The 22,143-nt window shown below is 39.1% G+C and overlaps 1 protein-coding gene across 6 annotated transcripts in view; it reads right to left on the reverse strand.

Moving 5' to 3' along the window:
• Window positions 1-22,143, reverse strand: part of CPQ (carboxypeptidase Q) — a 505,229-nt gene that overhangs the window by 325,057 nt on the left and 158,029 nt on the right. The window lies entirely within an intron of this gene.

Here is a 22,143-nt window from a genome sequence, read left to right on the forward strand (position 1 = left end):
TTACAGGTTTTAACTCTCTTAATTCACTCTGACTCCATTTCTGTCACAGTTCCCATCATATTGGACAACATCAGAAATGAATCCAGACATTTTGAGGAAGCTGATTGGGGGATATATTACTTTGGGTTTATGGGGATGTATTTATGGGATTCACAGTCATAATTTCCATCCTGGTACAAGGATGGCTTTGTCATAACACAAAGCGGCAGGGCCAGAGGTCATATTGTGCTGAGAACAGATCCTGCAACACCTGGCAATGAAAGTATGGAGTGAGTGGTAGAGATTCAGAAGCTAGTCACTCAAAAACTTCTTCCAATTATCAGATGTGTAAAATTGCAATTGAAGGATTCCATTCCCATTGGTGCCTATTTAAAATGGAAAGTCTCAACTGTCAAGAATAGATTCAATAATTCAGCATATGCTATTATGAAAGTACCTTCTAATTTTATATTTTCTTTTTCTTTTTTGAGGAAGTCATGCAAATGCAATTTGTCAGAATCCCTGTCTTTGTAGGGCACAAGCCTGTAGTTGTACTACAAACAGTGAGGACACTGATATATGAAGTCACATGTTTTATTTGAGTCAACATACCAAATAGCATGTTAGCATATATAACATAACTGTCCTAACCAGTCTGGCAATACCAGACAAAGGACATACAAAAACCATGATTTAATGAGAGGAAGAGATGCGCTTCAAGTATTCATGATGAATAGTCTCTTAGATTATTTAATAATATAAATAATGAAGAATAAATCACCTTACAAAAAGATTGAAATTTCTTATTGATTTGACACAAAATAGTGACAAATATAAAGGTAACGGCAAGTCAAAATATGCATCCAAAAAACTGTCAATTCATTGTCACTGTACAAGAACATCTGTAATGTCCTGAAGCTCATACATGAAAACAACTTGATAGCAACTTTCCAAAATTTGACAATCGTAAAAATGTATATGATATTACCAACAAAAATCTGTAAAGCTGAAGTAAACTTTCCCAAACTATCAGTAATAAACACTAAATTTCTATCAAGCATGGTAGAGGAAAAACTGAATCTTCTTTTTATTCTCTCTATAGAAAATGAGCAATCAAAGAGTAGGCAAGAGAAAATGCAGAGGAAACATACACGCTTGACACGTAGTTATTTAATAAAAACATTATGATATTTTTCTGAATTTTGTAATATTTGTAGTATTTGGCAGATTTCTTAAATTAGTAATTTGTTATAATTTATTTGCTAGCCTAAGTAAATGTTGATTTTATATCTAAATTTGTATTTGCCACTTTGTATTCTTTTTCTTAAAGAGACCCCAAAATTATATAAGCACCTAGGCCTAAAAAATTTGGGTCCTCCCTGGCCTGGCATATAAAAGACACCTGATAAATGTTTATTGAATGAATAAATTTGGGAAATGTCAAAAATTAAATTCTTGGAGGCAGAGTCAAGATGGTGGTGCGGGAAGACGCGGATTCGTATCTCCCCACAACTAGGGCGCCTGCCGGATGCTGGTAGGGGAACCCGATGCCCAAGGAGATGGCAAGAACCCCCAAGCAAATGGGTAGGACATGGGGGGACTGAGGGGGGAAGAGAAGTGGAGGCCAAACAGGACTGAAGCCCCAAAGGGGTGGCTGAGGGGGGGAGGGGTTCCCACCCCTGGAGGGACCCTCAGGGGCTTGGATCAGTGGAGAGTACGCCCAGCATTTCCCCTGTCCAATCAGCTGGGGAAGTCTGCCTGGCTCTCCGGCCGGGCTGTATGCCCTCAGAGGTCCCCTCCGGGCCAGGTTGGTCCTGGGGCCATAAGAGGGAATCCAGGAGAGAACAGGACAGGCAGGTGGGAGGGGCCTTCCAGGATCGGAGGAGCAGGAGAGGAGTGGAGGGTGTTTGCCCTGCCCACTTGGGTTCTGGAAGGCTGCTGAGCTCCCAGCCAGGTCCCCTGCCCTCCAAAGCCCCCTCCAGGCCGCATGGGTCCTAGGGGCATAGGAGGGAGGCTGAGGAGATGGGGGGGCCCTCCTGGACCAGAGGAGCAGAGGACGTTTTCCCTGCCCACTCGAGCCCAGGGAGTATGCTGGGCTCCCAGGTGGGGTCCCCTACCCTCTGAGGCCAGAGGCAGTGTTGGGGGGGCACTCCTGAGTCCCTTCTGTTCCTTGAGCCTAAGCCCCACCCCACACATCTCCCAGGGACTTGTCCAGCCCTGTGGGTCCTAAGCATAGGCCCCACCCACCACCCAAACCTCACCCCTGCTTAGGCCCCACCCTCCACAGCCAAAGCCTTTTCCACCTTTTTTTTTTTTCCTCCTCTTTTTTACTATTGTGGTTCTGTTTTAACTTTTGGTTGTTGTTTCATCTATATTTTTATTTTTATATTTTTTCTAAAATATCTGTTAGTTTCCTAGTCTAATTTTATCTTTTACTTTGTTATAGTTCTCCTTTTTTTTTTTTTTCTTTTTGCCACCCCACATGGCTTGCGGGATCTTGGTTCACGAGCTGGGGATCAGACCAAAGCCCCTGCAGTGGGAGCTCTGAGTCTGAACCACAGGACTAACAGAGAACCTCGGACGCCAGGGAATATTCATCAAAGTGAGGTCTCCCGGAGGTCCTCATCTCAGTACCAAGACCCAACTCTAGCCAACAGCCTACAAACCCCAGTGTTGGACGTCTCAGGCCAAACAACCAGTAAGACAGGAACACAATACCACTCATTAAAAAAAAGGAAAAAGAAAAAAAAGAGAGATGGCAAAAAAATATGTCACAGGTGAAGGAGCAAGGTAAAAACCTACAACACCAAATAAATGAAGAGGAAACAGGCAATCTACCTGAAAAAGAATTCAGAGTAATGATAGTAAAGATGATCCAGAATCTTGGAAATATCACGGAGGCATGGATTAAGAAATTAAAAGAAATGTTTAACAAAGATATAGAAGAACAAAAGAACAAACAAAAAGAGATGAACAACACAATAACTGAAATGAAAACTACACTAGAAGGAATCAATAACAGAATAACTGAGGCAGAAGAACGAATAAGTAAGCTGGAAGACAAAATGGAAATAACTGCCAAGGAGCAGACTAAAGAAAAAAGAATGAAAAGATTTGAAGACAATCTCAGAGACCTGTGGGACAACAGTAAATGCACCAGTATTCAAAATATTGAGGTCTCAGAAGAAGAAGAGAAAAAGAAAGGGTCTGAGAAAATATTTGAAGGGATTACAGAGGAAAACTTCCCTAACATGGGAAAGGAAATAGTCACCCAAGTCCAGGAAACACAGAGAGTGCCATACAGGATAAACCCTAGGAGAAACATACCAAGACACATATTAATCAAACTAACAAAAATTAAACTCAAAGAAAAAATATTAAAAGCAGCAAGGGAAAAACGAAAAATAACATACAAAGGAATCCCCATAAGGTTATCAGCTGATTTCTCAACAGAAACTCTGCAGGCCAGAAGGGAGTGGCAGGATATATTTAAAGTGATGAAAGAGAAAAATCTGGAACCAAGATTACTCTACCCAGCAAGGATCTCATTCAGATTCTACGGAGAAATCAAAAGCTTTACAGATAAGCAAGAGCTAAGAGAAGTTATCACCAGCAAACAAGCTTTACAACAAATGTTAAAGAAACTTCTCTAGGCGGGAAGCAGAAAGACACCACAAAAACAAACCAAAAACAATGAAGAAAATGGTAATAAGAACATACATATCAATAATAACACCGAATGTAAATGGATTAAATGCCCCAACCAAAAGACACACGCTGGCTGAATGGATACAGAAACAAGACCCATATATATGCTGTCTAGAAGAGACCAACTTCAGACCTAGGGACACACACAGACTGAAAGTGAGGGGATGCAAAAAGATATTCCATGCAAATGGAAATCAAAGAAAGCTGGAGTGGCAATACTCGTATCAGATAAAACAGACTTTAAACTAAAGACTTTTACAAGAGATAAGGAAGGACACTACATAATGATCAAGGGATCAATCCAAGAAGAAGATATAACAATTATAAATGTTAATGCACCCAACATAGGAGCACCTCAATACATAAGGCAAATGCTAACAGCCATGAAAGGGGAAATCAACAGTAACACAATAATAGTAGAGGACTTTAACACCCCACTTACATCAATGGACAAATCAACCAGACAGAAAATAAATAAGGAAACACAAGCTTTAAATGAAACAACAAAACAGATAGATTTAATTGATATTTATAGAACATTTCACCCAAAGTTGGCAGAATACACTATCTTCTCAAGTGCACACAAAACATACTCTAGGATAAGATCACATCTTGGATCCAAATCAAGCCTCAGAAAATTTAAAAAAACTGAAATCATATCAAGCATCTTTTCTGATCACAATGCTATGAGATTAGAAATAAATTACAGAAAAAAAAGTAAAAACCACAAATACATGGAGGCTAAACAGTGCACTAATAAATAACCAAGAGATCACTGAAGAAATCAAACCAGAAATAAAAAAATACATAGAAACAAATGGCAATGAAAACACAAAGACCCAAAACCTATGGGATGCAGCAAAAGCAGTTCTAAGAGGGAAGTTTACAGCAATTCAATCTCACCTCAAGAAACAAGAAAAATCTCAAATAAACAATCTAACCCTATACCTAAAGCAACTAGAAAAACAAGAACAAAGAAAACCCAAAGTCATTAGAAGGAAAGAAATCATAAAGATCAGAGCAGAAATAAATGAAATAGAAACGAAGAAAATGCAAAGATCAATAAAACTAAAAGCTGGTTCTTTGAGAAGATAAACAAAATTGATAAACCCTTAGCGATACTCATCAAGAAAAAAAGGGAGAGGACACAAATCAATAAAATTAGAAATGAAAAAGGAGAAATCACAATTGACACTGCAGAAATACCAAGGATTATAAGATACTACAACAATCAACTATATGCCAATAAAATGTACAACCATGAAGAAATGGACAAATTCTTGAAAAGGTAGAATTTTCCAAGACTGAACCAGGAAGAATTAGAAAATATAAACAGACCTATCACAAGTAATGAAATTGAAACTGTAATTAACAATCTTCCAACAAACAATAGCCCAGGACCAGACGGCTTCACAGGCGAATTCTATCAAACATTTAGAGAAGAGCTAACACCGATCCTTCTCAAACTCCTCCAAAAAATTGCACAGGGAGGAACACTCCCAAATTCATTCTACGAAGCAACCATTGCCCTGATACCAAAACCAGAAAAAGATATCACAAAAAAAGAAAATTATACACCAATATCACTGATGAACATAAATGCAAAAAACCTGAACAAAATACTAGCAAACAGAATCCAACACCATATTAAAAGGTTCATCCACCATGATCGAGTGGGATTTATCCCAGAGATGCAAGGATTCTTCAGTATACGCAAATGAACCAATGTAAGACACCATATTAACATTAAGGAATAAAAACCATATGATCACCTCAATAGATGCAGAAAAAGATTTGACAAAATTCAACATCCATTTATAATAAAAACTCTCCAGAAAATAGGCATAGAGGAAACCTACCTCAACATGATAAAGGCCATATATGACAAACCCACAGCAAACATCATTCTTAATGATGAAACACTGAAAGCATTTCCACTAAGATCAGGAACAAGACAAGGAGGTCCACTCTCACCACTCTTATTCAACAAACTTTTGGAAGTCCTAGGCATGGAAATCAGAGAAGAAAAAGAAATAAAAAGAATACAAATTGGAAAAGAAGAAGTAAAACTGTCACTGTTTCCAGATGACATGATACGATACATAGAAAATTCTAAACATGCTACCAGAAAACTACTAGGACTAATCAATGAATTTGGTAAGGTTGCAGGATAGAAAATTAATGCACAGAAATCTCTGGCATTCCTATACACTAAAAACGAAAAATCAGAAAGAGAAACTAAGGCAACAATCCCATTTACCATTGCAACAAAAAGAATAAAATACCGAGGAATAAACCTACCTAAGGAGGCAAAAGACTTGTACTCAGAAAACTATAAAATACTGAAGAAAGAAATCAAACATGACATAAACAGATGGAGAAATATACCATGTTCTTGGATTGGGAGAATCAATATTGTGAAAATGACTATACTACCCAAAGCAATCTAAAAATTCAATGAAATCCCTATCAAACTACCAATGGCATTCTTCACGGAATGGGAACAAAAAATTTTACAATTCATATGGAAACACAAAAGACCTCCAATAGCCAAAGCAATCTTGAGAAAAGAAAAACGGAGCTGGAGGAATCAGGCTCCCGGATTTCAGACTATACTACAAAGCTACAGCAATCAAGACAGTATGGTACTGGCACAAAAACAGAAATATAGATCAATGGAACAGGATAGAAAGCCCAGAGATAAACCCATGTACATATGGTCACCTTATTTTTGATAAAGGAGGCAAGAATATACAATGGAGAAAAGACAGCCTCTTCAATAAGTGGTGCTGGGAAAATTGGACAGCTACGTGTAAAACAATGAAATTAGAACAATCCCTAACACTATACACAAAAATAAGCTCAAAATGGATTAAAGGCCTAAATGTAAGTCCAGACACTATAAAACTGTTAGAGGAAAACACAGGCAGAACACTCTGTGACATAAATCACAGCAAGATCCTTTATGACCCACCTCGTAGAGAATGGAAATAAAAACAAAAATAAACAAATGGGACCTAATGAAACTTAAAAGCTTTTGCACGGCAAAGGAAACCATAAACAAGACAAAAAGACGACCCTCAGAATGGGAGAAAATATTTGCAAATGAAGCAACTGACAAAGGATTAATCTCCAAAATTTACAAGCAGCTCATGCAGCTCAATATCAAAAACACAAACAACCCAATCCAAAAATGGGCAGAAGACCTAAATAGACATTTCTCCAAAGAAGATATGCAGATTGCCAGCAAACACATGAAAGGATGCTCAACATCACTAATCATTTGAGAAAAGCAAATCAAAACTACCATGAGGTATCACCTCACACCAGTCAGAATGGCCATCATCAAAAAATCTACAAACAATAAATGCTGGAAAGGGTGTGGAGAAAAGGAAACCCTCTTGTACTGTTGGTGGGAATGTAAATTGACACAGCCACTATGGAGAACACTATGGAGGTTCTTTAAAAAAACTAAAAATAGAACTACCATAGGACCCAGCAATCCCACTACTGGGCATATTCCCTAAGAAAACCATAATTCAAAAAGAGTCATGCATCACAATGTTCATTGCAGAACTATTTAGAATAGCCAGGACATGGAAGCAACCTAGGTGTCCATCGACAGATGAATGGATAAAGAAGATGTGGCACATATATACAATGGAATATTACTCAGCCATAAAAAGAAATGAAATTGAGTTATTTGTAGTGAGGTGGATGGACCTAGATTCTGTCATACAGGGTGAAGTAAGTCAGAAAGAGAAAAACAAATACTGTATGCTAACACGTATATATGGAGTCTAACAACAAAAAAAAACGGCTCTGTTGAACTAGGGGCAGGACAGGAATAAAGACGCAGACATAGAGAATGGACTTGAGGACATGGGGAGGGGGAAGGGTAAGCTGGGATGAAGTGAGAGAGTGGCATGCACATACATACACTACCAAAAGTAAAATCGATAGCTAGTGGGAAGCAGCCGCATAGCACAGGGAGATCAGCTCGGTGCTTTGTGACCACCTAGAGAGATGGGATAGGAAGGGTGGGAGGGAGACGCAAGAGGGAGGAGATATGGGGATATATGTATACTGATGTATGGCTGATTCACTTTGTTATAAAGCAGAAACTAACACACCATTGTAGAGCAATTATACTCCAATAAAGATGTAAAAAAAAAAAAAATGGGCAGAAGACCTAAATAGTCATTTCACCAAAGAAAACATACAGATGGCCAAGAGGCACATGAAAAGATGCTCAACATCACTAATCATTAGAGAAAAGCAAATCAAAACTACAATGAGGTATCACCTCACACCGGTCAGAATGGCCATCATTTAAAAATCTACAAACAATAAATGCTGGAGAGGGTGTGGAGAAAAGGCAAACCTCTTGCTCTGTTGGTGGGAATGTAAATTGATACAGCCACTATGGAGAACAGTATGGAGGTTCCTTAAAAAGCTAAAAAGAGAACTACCATATGACCCAGCAATCCCACTACTGGGCAAATACCCTGAGAAAACCATAATTCAAAAGAGACATGTACCACAGTGTTCAGTGCAGCACTATTTAGAATAGCCAGGACATGGAAGCAACCTAAATGTCCATCAACAGATGAATGGATAAGAAGATGTGGTGCATATATACAGTGGAATATTACTCAGCCATAAAAAGAAATGAAACTGAGTTATTTGTAGTGAGGCGGACGGACCTGAAGTCTGTCATACAGAGTGAAGTAAGTCAGAAAGAGAAAAAGATATACATGCTAACGCATATATATGCAATCTAAAAAAAAGAAGAAAAAATGGTACTGATGAACCTAGTGCCTGGGCAGGAATAAAGACATAAAGACATAGACATAGAGAATGGACCTGAGGACACAGGGTGGGAGGGGGGGAGGTGGAAGCTGGGGTGAAGTGAGAGTAGCATGGACATATATACACTACCAAACGTAAAAGAGATAGCTAGTGGGAAGCAGCAGCATTACAGGGAGATCAGCCCGGTGCTTTGCTATGACCTAGACAGGTGGAATAGGGAAGGTAGGAGGGAGGCTCTAGAGGGAAAGGATATGGGGATATATGTATGCATATGGCTGATTCACTTTGTTGTACAACAGAAACTAACACAGTATTGTGAAGCAATTATACTCCAATAAAGGTCTATTTAAAATAATAAATAAATAAAATACAATGTTTTTAAAAATTAAATTCTTCTCCTAGATGTCAAATATTTAATTTATAGAGCAGCAACCAGTGCAGAAACAGACATTCATTGAGCTATTGCTATTACCCTTTGACTCACTAGCCAAGGTTGGTTACCCCCTCACTATCCCTGATGACGTGGGGAAGTTGGAGTGGGTAGATAATTTAGTTTTCTGTACTACACCACAGAAACTAGGTAAACTCCTCCTGAATACACATCCTTGTAGGCCTCTGCAAACCCACACTGAGACACTTATTGCTCCTGGAAAGGGCTCTTTGAGGACACACTCCTGAACATCACCACTACGTAGCAAAAAAGAGAAAAGAAAAAGAGAAGAAACTCTGGAGAAACAATTGCTGGATTTGAGATTTTTGCTCATTTATTTCAACAATTAACAGCAATGATGTATGGGGTGAAGGATCTTCACTCACATATGATACACATTGGAATGGTAGACTCTAAAAATAACTTCCAGAGTTGTTACTCTAGAGCTCACACTGTTAATGAGAAAGTTCAGAGGAAATGGTATTGATTACACCCTGCTAATTAGCTGACTTACCTGGGATAGTGTGGGTTTCTTTGGATAAAAAAAAGTGAATTCCTTTCAATGTTTCAAACATTCAAGCTCATCATAAAATATTAGCTTTGACATTTAAGTACTTTGAAATTGTTGATGCTTTATCAAAAAGAATGACAGTAATTTTAATACATATGCTTTTAAAAATCCAGGAAGTGGTACTCAGAAACAATAAGAGAATAAAGGTGGAAGCTCTTCCTCACAAAAACATGCCAGTTAATAAATGTACATAATAGGAATAACTGAATTAGGAAAACTCTTGTAACTGGCAATGTAATGATTGATTCAGGCAAGGATCGTCAACACATGCTAAATTTTCACTGGATGAAATTTTGTTGAGGAATATAAGATTCTTAAAGTCTCAAAGCATCTCATCATAATTACAATGTATTTCCCCTACAAAGGGGAAAAGGTACCTCTCTAATGAAGAAATCCTGAGATACTGCCTTAGACAAGTGATCAAACTTAGCCTCACTAATAAGGAAAACTGGTATTATTCATTTCCTTACATAATGCAATAGGAGGGACACAACATCATCCATATAGAATTCTTGCCAAAAATATTTAATTTGAATCTAATAATGAGGAAATAACTCCAAACTGAGGGACACTGTGCAAAACAGCTGCCCTATACTCCTCAAAAATGTCAATGCAATAAAATATTAAAAAGACTAGGGAACAATTCCAGACTTAAGGAGACTAAAGATACATGAAAACTAAATGTAATGTAATATCCTTGATTGGGTTCTGGATTTTCTTTTTGAAAAGCAGGGACATTAATTATTGAGAGTGGGGGATAATTGGGATCTGAATATGGATGGAATTTACATTATATAATATTTATATGACAATGTTAAATTTCCCTACTATGACAATGATACTGCATTATGTTAGAGAAGATCCTTGTTCTTATGAAATACATGCACATATATTATGGTTTAAATGTTTCATGGCTGTACCTACCTTATTTTAAATTGATTAAGAAAGTGAAAGACAGAGAACAAATGTAGCAAAATGTTAAATAATGAATGTAGATGAAGGGTATATGAGTGGACACAGAAAGCAACTAAAAAAATTGATGTTAAAATTCATCAACGTTTAAACCTTCTCCTCATCAAAAGACACTGTTAAGCTAAAAACAATAAACAAAAAAGAACAGGTAAGACACCAACTGAGAGAAAATATTTGCAAAACATGTATCTGACAATGGACTTGCATCTAGAATATATAGACAACTCCTACTACTGAATAATTTAAAAACAACCCAATTATAAAATAGGGAAAAGATTTGAGCAGACTATTCACAAAGAAAGATTCAGAAATGACAGATCAGCATGTGAATGCGTGTTCAACATCATCAGTCATCAGAGAAATGCAAATCAACACTTCACTGAGATTCAATACATACGCACCAGAATGGCTAAAATTAAACAGACTGACAACACCAAATTTCAGTGAGAATGTGGAGCACTCTGAACTCTCACACATGGCACGTGGCAATGTGAAATGGTACCACCTCTCAGGAGGAAGTTAGGCAATTTCTTACAAAGAGTATATGAGTCATCTAATATTCTTTCAACTTTACCACAGATTGATATTTTACCCAAAAAAAAGTTGAGGGAAAAATCTGTGATGCTTTAGAATGTGGCTTCAGAAAATAGACATGAGTCAGTATATATCCATTTATAGTTGGTTCTCTATTCTTCTGATCTTAGATGATTTTTTAATAGCAACTCATTCAACAAATATCTCTTGAGTACCTGCCATGGGCTGACAATCCCCTGTGTACTGAGAGTATAATGCTGTACAAAAAAGACATAATCCAGTCGTCATGGAATTTATATTCTCATGGAGAGACACATATTGAACAAGTAGAGAGAGAGAGAGAGAAGTTACCAAATGTTATTAGGCCTCTGAGCATACAGAGGAGGTGCGAGGTAACAGAATTTGAGCGAGAGTGCTACTCTACTCAGGAAAGTCAGGAAAGGCCTGCAGGGAGAAATTTTCACTTCCCATCTGAAGACTGAAAGGGAGTCAGCCATACAGAAAGCTGGGGGAAATAGCATTCCAGACAGAAGGGTTAGTGAGTGCAAAGGCCCTGAGGTGGAAAATAGATTGGATGGTGTTTAAATAGAACACTTTCTGCATGTTGGTCAGCTGGCCATGGATCACAGATCTGAGTCACTATACCTTTGGCACCACATGCAAGAACAGTACGGAGCATTCAAAGTGAGGTCAAAGAGGATAAAAAAAGCAGAACAGAGTTTTAAGCCAAAGACTGAGGGAGTCTACAAGAGTAGGTTCCTGAAATCGGGAGATAAACAGAACCACGGTCTCTGGAGCACACAGTGAGGAGAGTTCCAGAGCTGCTGCTTTTTAAGATATTTCAGTTCACGTCCACCTACCTGCTTAGTCCTGTCATTATCCAACGATGATAATAACGATGGTAACAACCATGATTAAGACAAGATGTCAGTTATATAATTCACTGATTGCTTCCCATGTGTCAGGGTCTACATCTTGATCCTATATAATTCTCTCAACAACTCTATGAAGTAAACAGTATTCTCCCCATGTTACAGATGAGCAAACAGGTTTGGACATTAAACAACGTATGTAAACTCAAACAACCTCTAATTGGCTAAACCTGCATTTGAATCTAGGTCTGTCTGATTCCAAATCCCACTCTCTATATTGTTACCTTTGTTAATCTCCAGTCTTCCTGGCAGTACCTTCTGATTGGTACTTTCTCCAGGGGGCTAAAGAAGCCAAAGGGACAGTTGGATGCAAGAGGACCTTTGGAATGGTCTTCAGCTTTGACGAGAGAGAGAGAACAAAAGCACATGCAATAGTAAAAGGCTGACTTGAGGCTACTGGGGATTATTTTGGTTCATATGCTACACTAGACATTTTTCAAAGGGCACTGCATAAGCAAACAACATTGTCATAATCCTGAAACCTGAATTCAAAATGCATTAATTTCTTTTTACCACTACAGATTTGGAAAAACATGATGTGGTTCTTAAGCTTGTGCTTTCGAAAATCAGAAAGCTGGAAAATAGAAGGTGAACATTTATAAATATTTTAAAATTATGAATGCAAAATATCAACCGAGAATAAATTTTTATATCAAGGTTATAAGCAGATGAAAAATGACAGTCCGTCCTAAGAAAGCAAACAGAACATTAATTATAGCAGCCTTACAAAGCACCAAAGTAATAGCAGTTTGCAATTCTTTACCAAAATTTACATAACTATATAGTCTCCTTTCAGATTCCAGAGATTCTATTTTTGATAAGTAGCTATTCAAAAGGTTAGTCACCTCATCTATATTATTATCCAACTTTTATGAATGTGAAACGGTGACACCTTGAATTTACATGTTAGCCAAACCTGATAGGTTGCCTCTAACTCTTTTTATTCATTCGTTCCAGCAATACTGTGTGCCAGGCATTGAGCACAGCCTGGAGACACTGAGATGAGTAAGACACACAGTATATCCCCAGGAGAACTTCCAATCCAGAAAGAAAAACAGACCAGTAAACACACAACCCCAACAGAGTTCGAATAAGCTAAACAGATGGAGATCACCATGGCAATACGATGTTAAGGGTTGTCTCCCAGCCAGGCAGCAGCAATTACAATACTGATATTAAGTAAATTAAGTTCTTCTTTCTCTCTCTTCCCTCCCTCTTTCCTACCTGTCTTCCTTCCTTCCTTCTGTTCTTCTCTTTCTCCTTCCCTCCCTCCCTCGCTCCGTGTGTCCCTCTCTTTCTTCCTCTTTTATTCAATAAGCATATCCAGTCATTACTTAGCAAGACTACATAATAAGAGTACATGTATGCAAAACTTACTATGTGTCAGGCAATAATAATATCTCATTTAATCCTCACAAAATGCCCGATTAATCCTCACATTTAATCCTCACCCCATTTTACAGGTGAAACTGAGGTTCAGAGAGTTTACATGATGTGGCAAGGTCACACATCTGTCAAGAGGCTGAGCAAAGACCCAGGCACTGTGACTCCAGAACTGAGGCTCTGAAGTATACTGCCCAAGTGTGTCCATTACGAAGTTGCATACCTGTCACACTACCTGAAGCAATAATAACTCAGTGATTAAAGGACATTTTGGAATTTCTAACAAAGGCCTTCTAAACAAAGAATCTGCCTTTCAAAAATCAGAGAGCTTCCCTGGTGGCGCAGTGGTTAAGAATCTGCCTGCCAATGTAGGGGACACGGGTTTGAGCCCTGGTCCGGGAAGACCCCACATGCCGCGGAGCAACTAAGCCCATATGCCACAACTACTTAGCCTGCGAGCCACAACTACTGAAGCCCACACGCCTAGAGCCCGTGCTCTGCAACAAGGGAAGCCACCGCAATGAGAAGCCCGCGCACCGCAACGAAGAGTAGCCCCCGCTCGCCGCCAACTAGAGAAATCCCGCGCACAGCAACAAAGACCCAATGCAGCCAAAAATAAATTAATTAATTTTAAAAAATCAGAGAGAGAGGAAAAAAAAAAAAAGATGATGAGAAGAAAAAAATGCAGTGTTCAATGTGGGTCTTCTCTGGTTTCCCCCCTTGGGAGCACAGTGGCCCTCCACCTGCATAAATGATGAGAATTGGCATTCTGCTTGATTACTGTGCATCTGTTATGAGCCTCAGAGTGAATTAAGCAAAAACAAAATAAGGAAGGAAAAGAACCTACTAATCAAGGCTAGCCCAGTTGTACCATGTTGAGTCACAGTGATATTTTCCTTATTTTGTAATCACCAGCAGGCACGTATGCCCCCCAAATTGCAAAAATATTTCAAAACAACTTAAATCAAGCTTGATAGCTAATTACGCTAAGGTCACACCAAGGAACCAAACCACCAGGACATCAAAGATCCAAGACAGTCTAAGTGTAAAGTAGCAGCGTTAATTTCTCTCCCATTAAAAAACAAGGGGAGGGGGACAAGCTTTTTTACTCTCAGAGAATAAACTGGCTTTTAAAAATCATCTAAAATAGACCTCTTAAGACATTTCACCTCTGCTCTGAATGTTTTAAACTGGTCCTCTGATTACAAAAATGTTCATGTTAAAATCTCACCAAGATGCTTTCTTAAGATGAAGAATGTGTTATAAATTGTAATGGTTTTAATCAGAAACCTCTTTGAAGCTATTTAACTCTATGATGTAGCCCAACCATTGCTTCAATTATGCCACTTATCGACTCTGTATTAATTATCATTATAGGGACTGATTTATATACTTTCTCACAGCTCTCTCACCAGATGGTCTAACATTCTCCATAAACATCACCTGGATTCACTCATCTTTCTCTCCAGCTGAATGTTTAATCAGATCTTATCTTCAAACTGGATTGCTTCTCTATGCCTCCTCCTCATTGTATCTATCAATACAGTATACAAAGGCCAAGTGGCATAAGACATAAACCAGTAGTAGTTACAAAGACAAGTTCTATCAACAGCTCATTCCCACCTCAATGCTTTTTACCCAGTGTGGTGATGCAATTTTCACAGTAAAGTGAAAGGAGAGCCTTTTGCGTCCTTAGCTGATTACAACTTACAGTCTGAGTTCAATTATCTGGGGCAGTGGAGAAAATAACAAGGAAAAAAATGTATATTTGGCAATGGGAGTACAACAGGCAATTTGGCCTCAGTAGAGTTACTTTCTGAATTATATTTTGTTTGGCCTAATATAAAAATTACTTGCATTCTTGAGCTCGCAGGTTGAGAAAGCAGGAGGCAGAAGTCCCAGGGTGTACCGCACTGCAAGGAAGCCAGCCTAGAATTTTAAATTGCCTTGGGTGATCCAAAAAGTAGATAATAGAGAAATGAAAATGCTCAACTGTTTTCTTACAGAATATAAAAGCCAGATTAATGGGACTATCTCACAGCCACCTCAAACTCCAAATGTCTAAAAACCAAACTGGTCATGTTGCCTGCATACGGGTTCCCTCTTCTGACCCCTCTGTCTCTCATCATTCTCTAGTCCCCAAGCTGGGTAGAGGGAAACCTGGAAACTGCGGCAGACTGGAGAAGGCACATCCCATCAACGGAAAGGACTCGGTGGCTAATCCAATAGGCTGAAGTTCGCCTTACAGAAAATACAAGACGTCACCCCCAGCTATAGTTCTTTCTCTAAAAACCACACACCACTATCTTGACATAAAACTCATGATTTTTAAATATCGGTCTGCACTGAATGCAGATTCAGCCTTTGGTGTTCAGTCCTTGCCTTACTGTAAACTTTGACTCCTCCTCCTTCCTCCCTTCAAATGCAGCCAGTCCCCAAGTTTTGATAATTTTTTCAGGCTGTTCTCTTGCTCTCTGTATATCCCCTGATCGACCAGTCCCTGCTTCACCTACACCTACTCACATGACTATCCAATTCTCCTAATCATAAGGCTCAATCAGCAACTGCCTAAGTGCTTGCCTCCTGCCCCAGCTTCTGGTTTCTCCGGTAACTGATGAGCCAACGTGACATCAGGTCCCCCTATAACTGGTAGCCTCCTCTTCCCCCAAGTAGCAAAAAACTGCTGCCCTGTCCTGCCTGCTGTCTGCCGTACACAGTGGGGTGTCACTCCAGCACTTTGCTTCAGACTTGTAAGACTTCCTATCCAATAAACTGTGGTGGTCTCTGTTGCTGTCTCTGGGCTTTTTCTTCAGTCTTGCACCTGGGCAATTGCAAGGCCTGCTGGGTGCAGCCCAACACCCTCCTGCTGTCTCTTTCTCTCCATCCCCATTGCCATCATCTATGTCCTCATTACTTCACATCTGCATTATCAGATCAGTGTCCTGGCTTACCTTCTCAAAGCACATCATCTACAGTCACCAGATTGATCTTTCTGAAACAGTTCCCAAACTTTTACATACATCAGAATCACCTGGAGGGCTGTTTAAACCACAAACCCCAACCCCAAGCATGTTTTAATTTAATGGGTCTCAAGTGGGGCCTGACAATTTGCAAATCAATAAGCTCCCAGGTGAGGTTGACATGTTCCGGGGACCATACTTAGAGAAAAAATGCACTAAAACATCCCCCTCCAACTCTAACACAATCAATGATTCCTCATTTCCTCCACAGTAAACTTAATTAAACTTAAAACTCCCCAACCTGGTACTTTGGATTCTTCATAAAGCTGGTCTCTTCCTCTCACCTCAAAATTTCATTTCTCTGATCTCCTATGAAACCTTGCTCCAGTCAAACTGGTCTACTTGTGTATTACCCAGTGCATGATGCACTCCCGCTTTCTTGTCTTGATCAGGTATAGAATGCCTTTCCACCTCCTGCCTCTTGTTCAAGTTCAACCTTTTCACCGAGTACACCCAAAACCTACATTCTCAATGTAGCCAGCCCCCATCAGACTTCTGCTACCTCTTCTAGACTCCTGTAGCATTAGCTCTCCAGCTAAATCTAAAGTGCATGAAATCTAAAGCGCATGAAATCTAAAGCGCATGGCATTTAGAGCCAAAGGCTCTCTGGGTATGAATCCTGGTTCTTTCGTTAGCTGTGCAACTTGACTAGCCATTTAACCATTCTGTTTCTCCCTCAGTAAAAGAGCAATAACAATATCTATTTCTATTGGGTTGCATAAAGAATTAATTGAAACAAACTATTTAAGCCTTTGGAGAAGCATAAACAAAGTAGGTGTTTAATAAATGTCAATTTCCTTTCTTGGAACTTCCCTGGTGGTGCAGTAGTTAAGAATCTGCCTGCCAATGTAGGGGACACGGGTTCGAGCCCTGGTCCAGGAAGATCCCACATGCCACAGAGCAACTAAGCCCGTGTGCCACAACTACTGAGCCTGTGCTCTAGAGGCCGTGCTCCACAACAAGAGAAGACACTGCAACGAGAAGCCCGCACACCGCAATGAAGAGCAGTGCCCGCTCGCCGCAACTAGAGACGGCCCACATGCAGCAACGAAGACACAACACGGCCAAAAATAAATTAATTAAAGTAAATAAATAAATAAATGTTTTTTTAAAAAATTTTCCTTTCTTTGTCCCTTTCCTCAATCATGCATTTAGCACTAAATGTAAAATATATTACACTAATCATGTACATTTTAAGCTTACCCTCCTCTCTTTTAGCCAGACAGAATATTTCTGAGGAACCAAAAACATGTCTAACATTCATCTTAGCAACCCTAGTACCTGGCAACTACTGAGCAACTGGTAAGCTCTCAATAAATATTTACTAAAAAAATATGATTAATTTGAGAAATAATGTAAGGCAAGTGGTTCCGTAGAGCAGCTTTCCTCTGCAGAAATTAAATCTCTTACAATTACATTTATCCTTAAAATATTCTCCTATGACAAAGGCAAAATGTATTTTACAAACAGAAAAACTAAAAAAGATCTAATGGGAGTCCCCATTAGATAGTCCCCACTTGACACTTAATATTGCACAAGAGAAAAGGCATTATAAAAACATCAATGAAGAAAAAATCTTCTCTTTGAAGTAAATTTGAGCCCAAAAACACTAATAATGGGAATACAGAGAAATAACGACAAAGAATCCAGAGATAATGCTGGCAACAAGTAATGGACTGCCTTTTGAGGACATCTGTCATGTAAGCATGTGACTGTTGTACTTCTAAAATGGCTGACAAATATTGATAAGTGCATTGACAGGTGTCAAGTCACATTGGTAAAACACATTTCCTGTCCTTTAGGAGAGTCTCTAATTTTGAAATCAAGCAGCAACAAACTTCTATTCTGTCCTCCAGTGTTGCTGACTTCTACGCTTTTCCTAAACAGGAGCCAGCATAACCCATTGCCATAGAGCTAAGGGTGACCCAAAAGATCATTGTGTGTGAATACTGTGGCAGAAAAAAAGGTATATAATCTGGCATATTGGCATCTGGATGTTTTCCTCCAAATACAGAGCAAAGTGCCCCGAAAGTTCAAGCTGATTTCAATTCACTATACAGAGGCTACACGGTCTGATCAGAGAGCACTAGGAATCGGGTCACCTGGCTTGTTGTAAGAACCTTACCACGACTGAGCACATAACCTCAGACAAGTGGATTCCTCCAACAGTCGTTTCCAGAGTAACCGCCATGTATCAAATATTATACAAGATGATGGGGACACAGAGGTAAAATGTATGATCCATGTTTTCCTGGAACTTACAGTCTAGTGTTGAGTCAGGCAATTGGAACAGACTGCACAGTTGTTCACCAAACTCATTTTCCTTTCACCGCGAGCATGAAGATAGACCAAATTTCCCAGCCTCCACGTAACTGCATCGTGGCTGGTGGAATGTAAGCAGTGAGGTATGCCATACCCAGGCCTGGCCACAGAAAACCTCCCCCTTGATTATCGACTTTCTCTCTCCTGTTCCTTATTTGCCAGCTGGATGCAGGGGACCCTGCAGAGGACTCTGATTTCTTAGAGGTGATGGAGCCACAGATGGAAAGGAGCAAAAGTCCACCTGCTGAACACCCTCCTGCAACTATAATGTGAGCAAGAAAGAGATTCCTATTGTGTTAGGTGTCTAAGTTGTTTGCTACAACAGTTAGTCTGCCCTACCAAAGCGTGAACCCAAACTACCTCCAAGATACTATGATACAGAGTATGAACAGGATGACGTGGGATACCCAAAAGAGGCAGCTCACCTGGGCTGGAGTTGGATATCAGGCAGGGCTCCCCAGAAGAAGAAACACTTAAGATGAATCTTGAAGGACAGTGTGAGATAGTGAAGAAGGGAATAGAAGGTTGCAGGGCAGAAAGCATTTGCAAAGTCGTGAAACTTGGAGGGAATGGGGTGCACTGGGGAAGTCTTAGTGATTCCTGACTAGTAGAGTGTGGGGTGATGTTGGGAGGTGGAGCTGCTCAATATGCATTGGCTGAAATGACTGATAAAGAGCAGAATCTAGGAGATGTCGTAGCTACTAGAAATGATGGATAAGGGAAGAGGAAAAAAGTAATCAAGGACCATCTAAGTTATAGGGCGGAACAGACGGCATTCTCTTCACTGAGAAAGAAAATGCAGGAGAAAGAGGTAAAAGAATGAGTTCAATTTTGAAAAAAAGGAAGAGAAGAGAAAAGAAAGGAAAAGAAAAGAAAAGAAACTGAGATAGCTATGGAACACCCAAAAGACAAATCGGCAGGTAGTTACATGTATGGACCTAGAGCTCAGGCAGTGGACAGAAGAGGTGGGCTTGGAAAGGGTCACCATGCTTAGGGCTGAAGTCATAAGCATGATGGGATTGCTCAGGTAGAATATTAACAGTGAGAAGCCAGAGAAACAGGGAAGAAAAGGGAAAGTGGGAAAGAGGGAAAGAGCAGGAGCTAGAGAAAGAGAGATTATGAGAAAGAAGTCATAGAAGCCAAGAAGAGATTGAAAAAGCAATCAATAATAAGGAATGCTTCAGAGTGGTGAAATAAGATGATGGCCTGAAAAATGTCCATTATATTCAACTAGGCAGCTATTTGTGACCTTAACAACTTCCATTTCAGTATTTGGAAGAGCCAGGTCAAAGTGATCTGGAGAGTGAATAAGGGATGAAAAATTACAGATAGGAATATAGAATACTCTTTAAGGAAAATTGGCTCTAAAAAACAATTTAGCCTGAAGTGGACAAAGAGACCGTTTGTTTCATTTTGATCTTCATTTTTCAAGATGCAAGACTTAAACATGTTAACATGCTGAATTCTCTGAACTTTTCTTTCTTTATCTTAAAATGGGGATAATAATGCCCCTTCTCCTTGGTCCACTGGATTGTTGTCAGAACAAATAAGATGACGTACGTGAAAGATTCTAAAGTACTATGTAAAGAGCAATGTTATTTTGTATTCATAAATGTTGAAAATATGGAGTTATAAAAGTTAAGAGCCCACTGAAATATGTCTGGCTATCAAATCAATGAAAAAATTATAATCAGTCTGGATCTATAAATATTAAGAAAAATGTCTTGAATGCACACTACATGTTGGCAACCCCAAATCTTAGAGGCTAACGACAGATTTCTAAGTCCTTTGCTGGACAAAATTCTTCTGGTGTTCCTAGGTTACAGCCTGGGCTTCCAGATGTCTTCATTATACCGGGAAAAAAATGTCAATGAACCCTGTCAGATTGCTGTGCATTAAGTCATCTGGGAGTTTATTAGTCTTATGAGTAGTAGTTGTTAAATAAATATTTCTGGCATTCACCCAGTTTCACAAAGCAACAGAGTAGCTCCATAATTTAGATCTCATGACCAGTGACATCATGGTGAACGGCCACAAGTTGCTGACTGTGTTATTCTAAGGGGTGATTGAGGTATTCTGGGAAGTAAGCTAGCCATTTCAGGACTTCCCTCCGGGGAAGAGTAACCATCCAAAAGAATACGGTCCAATCATTATTTCACTAGTCACCAAAACTTTAAAGACCCTACAAAGAGCATTATTTTTAGCACTGTGAGATCAGTGTAACTAGGTTTTCTCTCATAAAACTTCTAACAAGTGGTTTTAGCATGCCCCATCTTCCTCCCCTGGGATGATACCTTATCCCCATAAAAGAAAAATGTCCCTTTCTTTTTCTCTGCCCTTTTGGACAACTCCTCTGACTGGGTTTCCTAGTTGCTGATGTGTCCTCAGTTATTTTTAAGGGCATAGGGTGCTAATTATTTAAGGTCAAGCATCTGTGACTCCAGCTCCAAAGAGCAATTGTGCAGAATAAAGAATGCTTCCTTTACAAAAGATATTAAAGATCTAGCCTTGAGACTCAAATAAACCCTATTTGCAATTATTTTTACTTTTTTTTTTTTATCTTAGAGAGACCAGGCTACAACACTAAAATGGTGCTTCTTTTATCCGTGTTTCTCAAATATTTTATCCTTGATATGTGACACTACGATATGTAGCTATTAAACTAGGCCCAATGTCTGCAGGTCAATTTTTGGACTTTTTATCCACTGCAATGCCGAATTTCCTCCTACGACTGAGGATCAATAAAGCATGTTGCAATTACCTCAATCAGAAATACAAAGAAGACAAAACTTACGCTGCCCTCAAAATAGACCTTTATAAATATCAAGTATCTTTCATAAATTTACCTCATTCAATCTTAAAATAATTTTGTAACTGTATTATTGTTAATTATCACCAATTAATAGAGAAGAATGCTGAGGCGCAAAGAGTTTTAAGAACATTCCCAAGGTGGTATGAGATTAACAGATACAAACTACTATGTATAAAATAAATATGGAACACGAATATATTGTATAGCATAGGGAATTACAGCCATTATCTTGAAATAATTTATAATGGAGTGTAATCTGCAAAAATACTGAATCATTTTGCTGTACACCTGAAACTAATATAATATTGTAAATCAACTATACTTCAATTAAAAAAAAAAAAGAACATTCCCAAGGCCTCACGGTTCTTCAGAAGCAGAAGCAGGTCTACATCCAAGGTCCTCTGCTGCCTCAACTCTTTCCACTACACCATAGATGGCCCCTATCCTGTAACCTGCTTTATTTGTATTTCACTTCTCTAGCAACAATGGAAAAAAGCCTGGCTGCCTCTGAAGTCTTTAGGAATCTTTGATGAAACGCAGACGTCAATTCAGTTCTCCCTCCAATGAAAATATATAAAATACACTGGTTATATATAGAATGTTATGGGATCATCGTGGATGTGGAAAGCTTTGTAGAGGAATGCACAAATGATGCTTGGAATCCTGAA

Source organism: Balaenoptera acutorostrata, chromosome 17 (genome assembly GCF_949987535.1).
Source record: "Balaenoptera acutorostrata chromosome 17, mBalAcu1.1, whole genome shotgun sequence".
NCBI lineage: Eukaryota > Metazoa > Chordata > Mammalia > Artiodactyla > Balaenopteridae > Balaenoptera > Balaenoptera acutorostrata.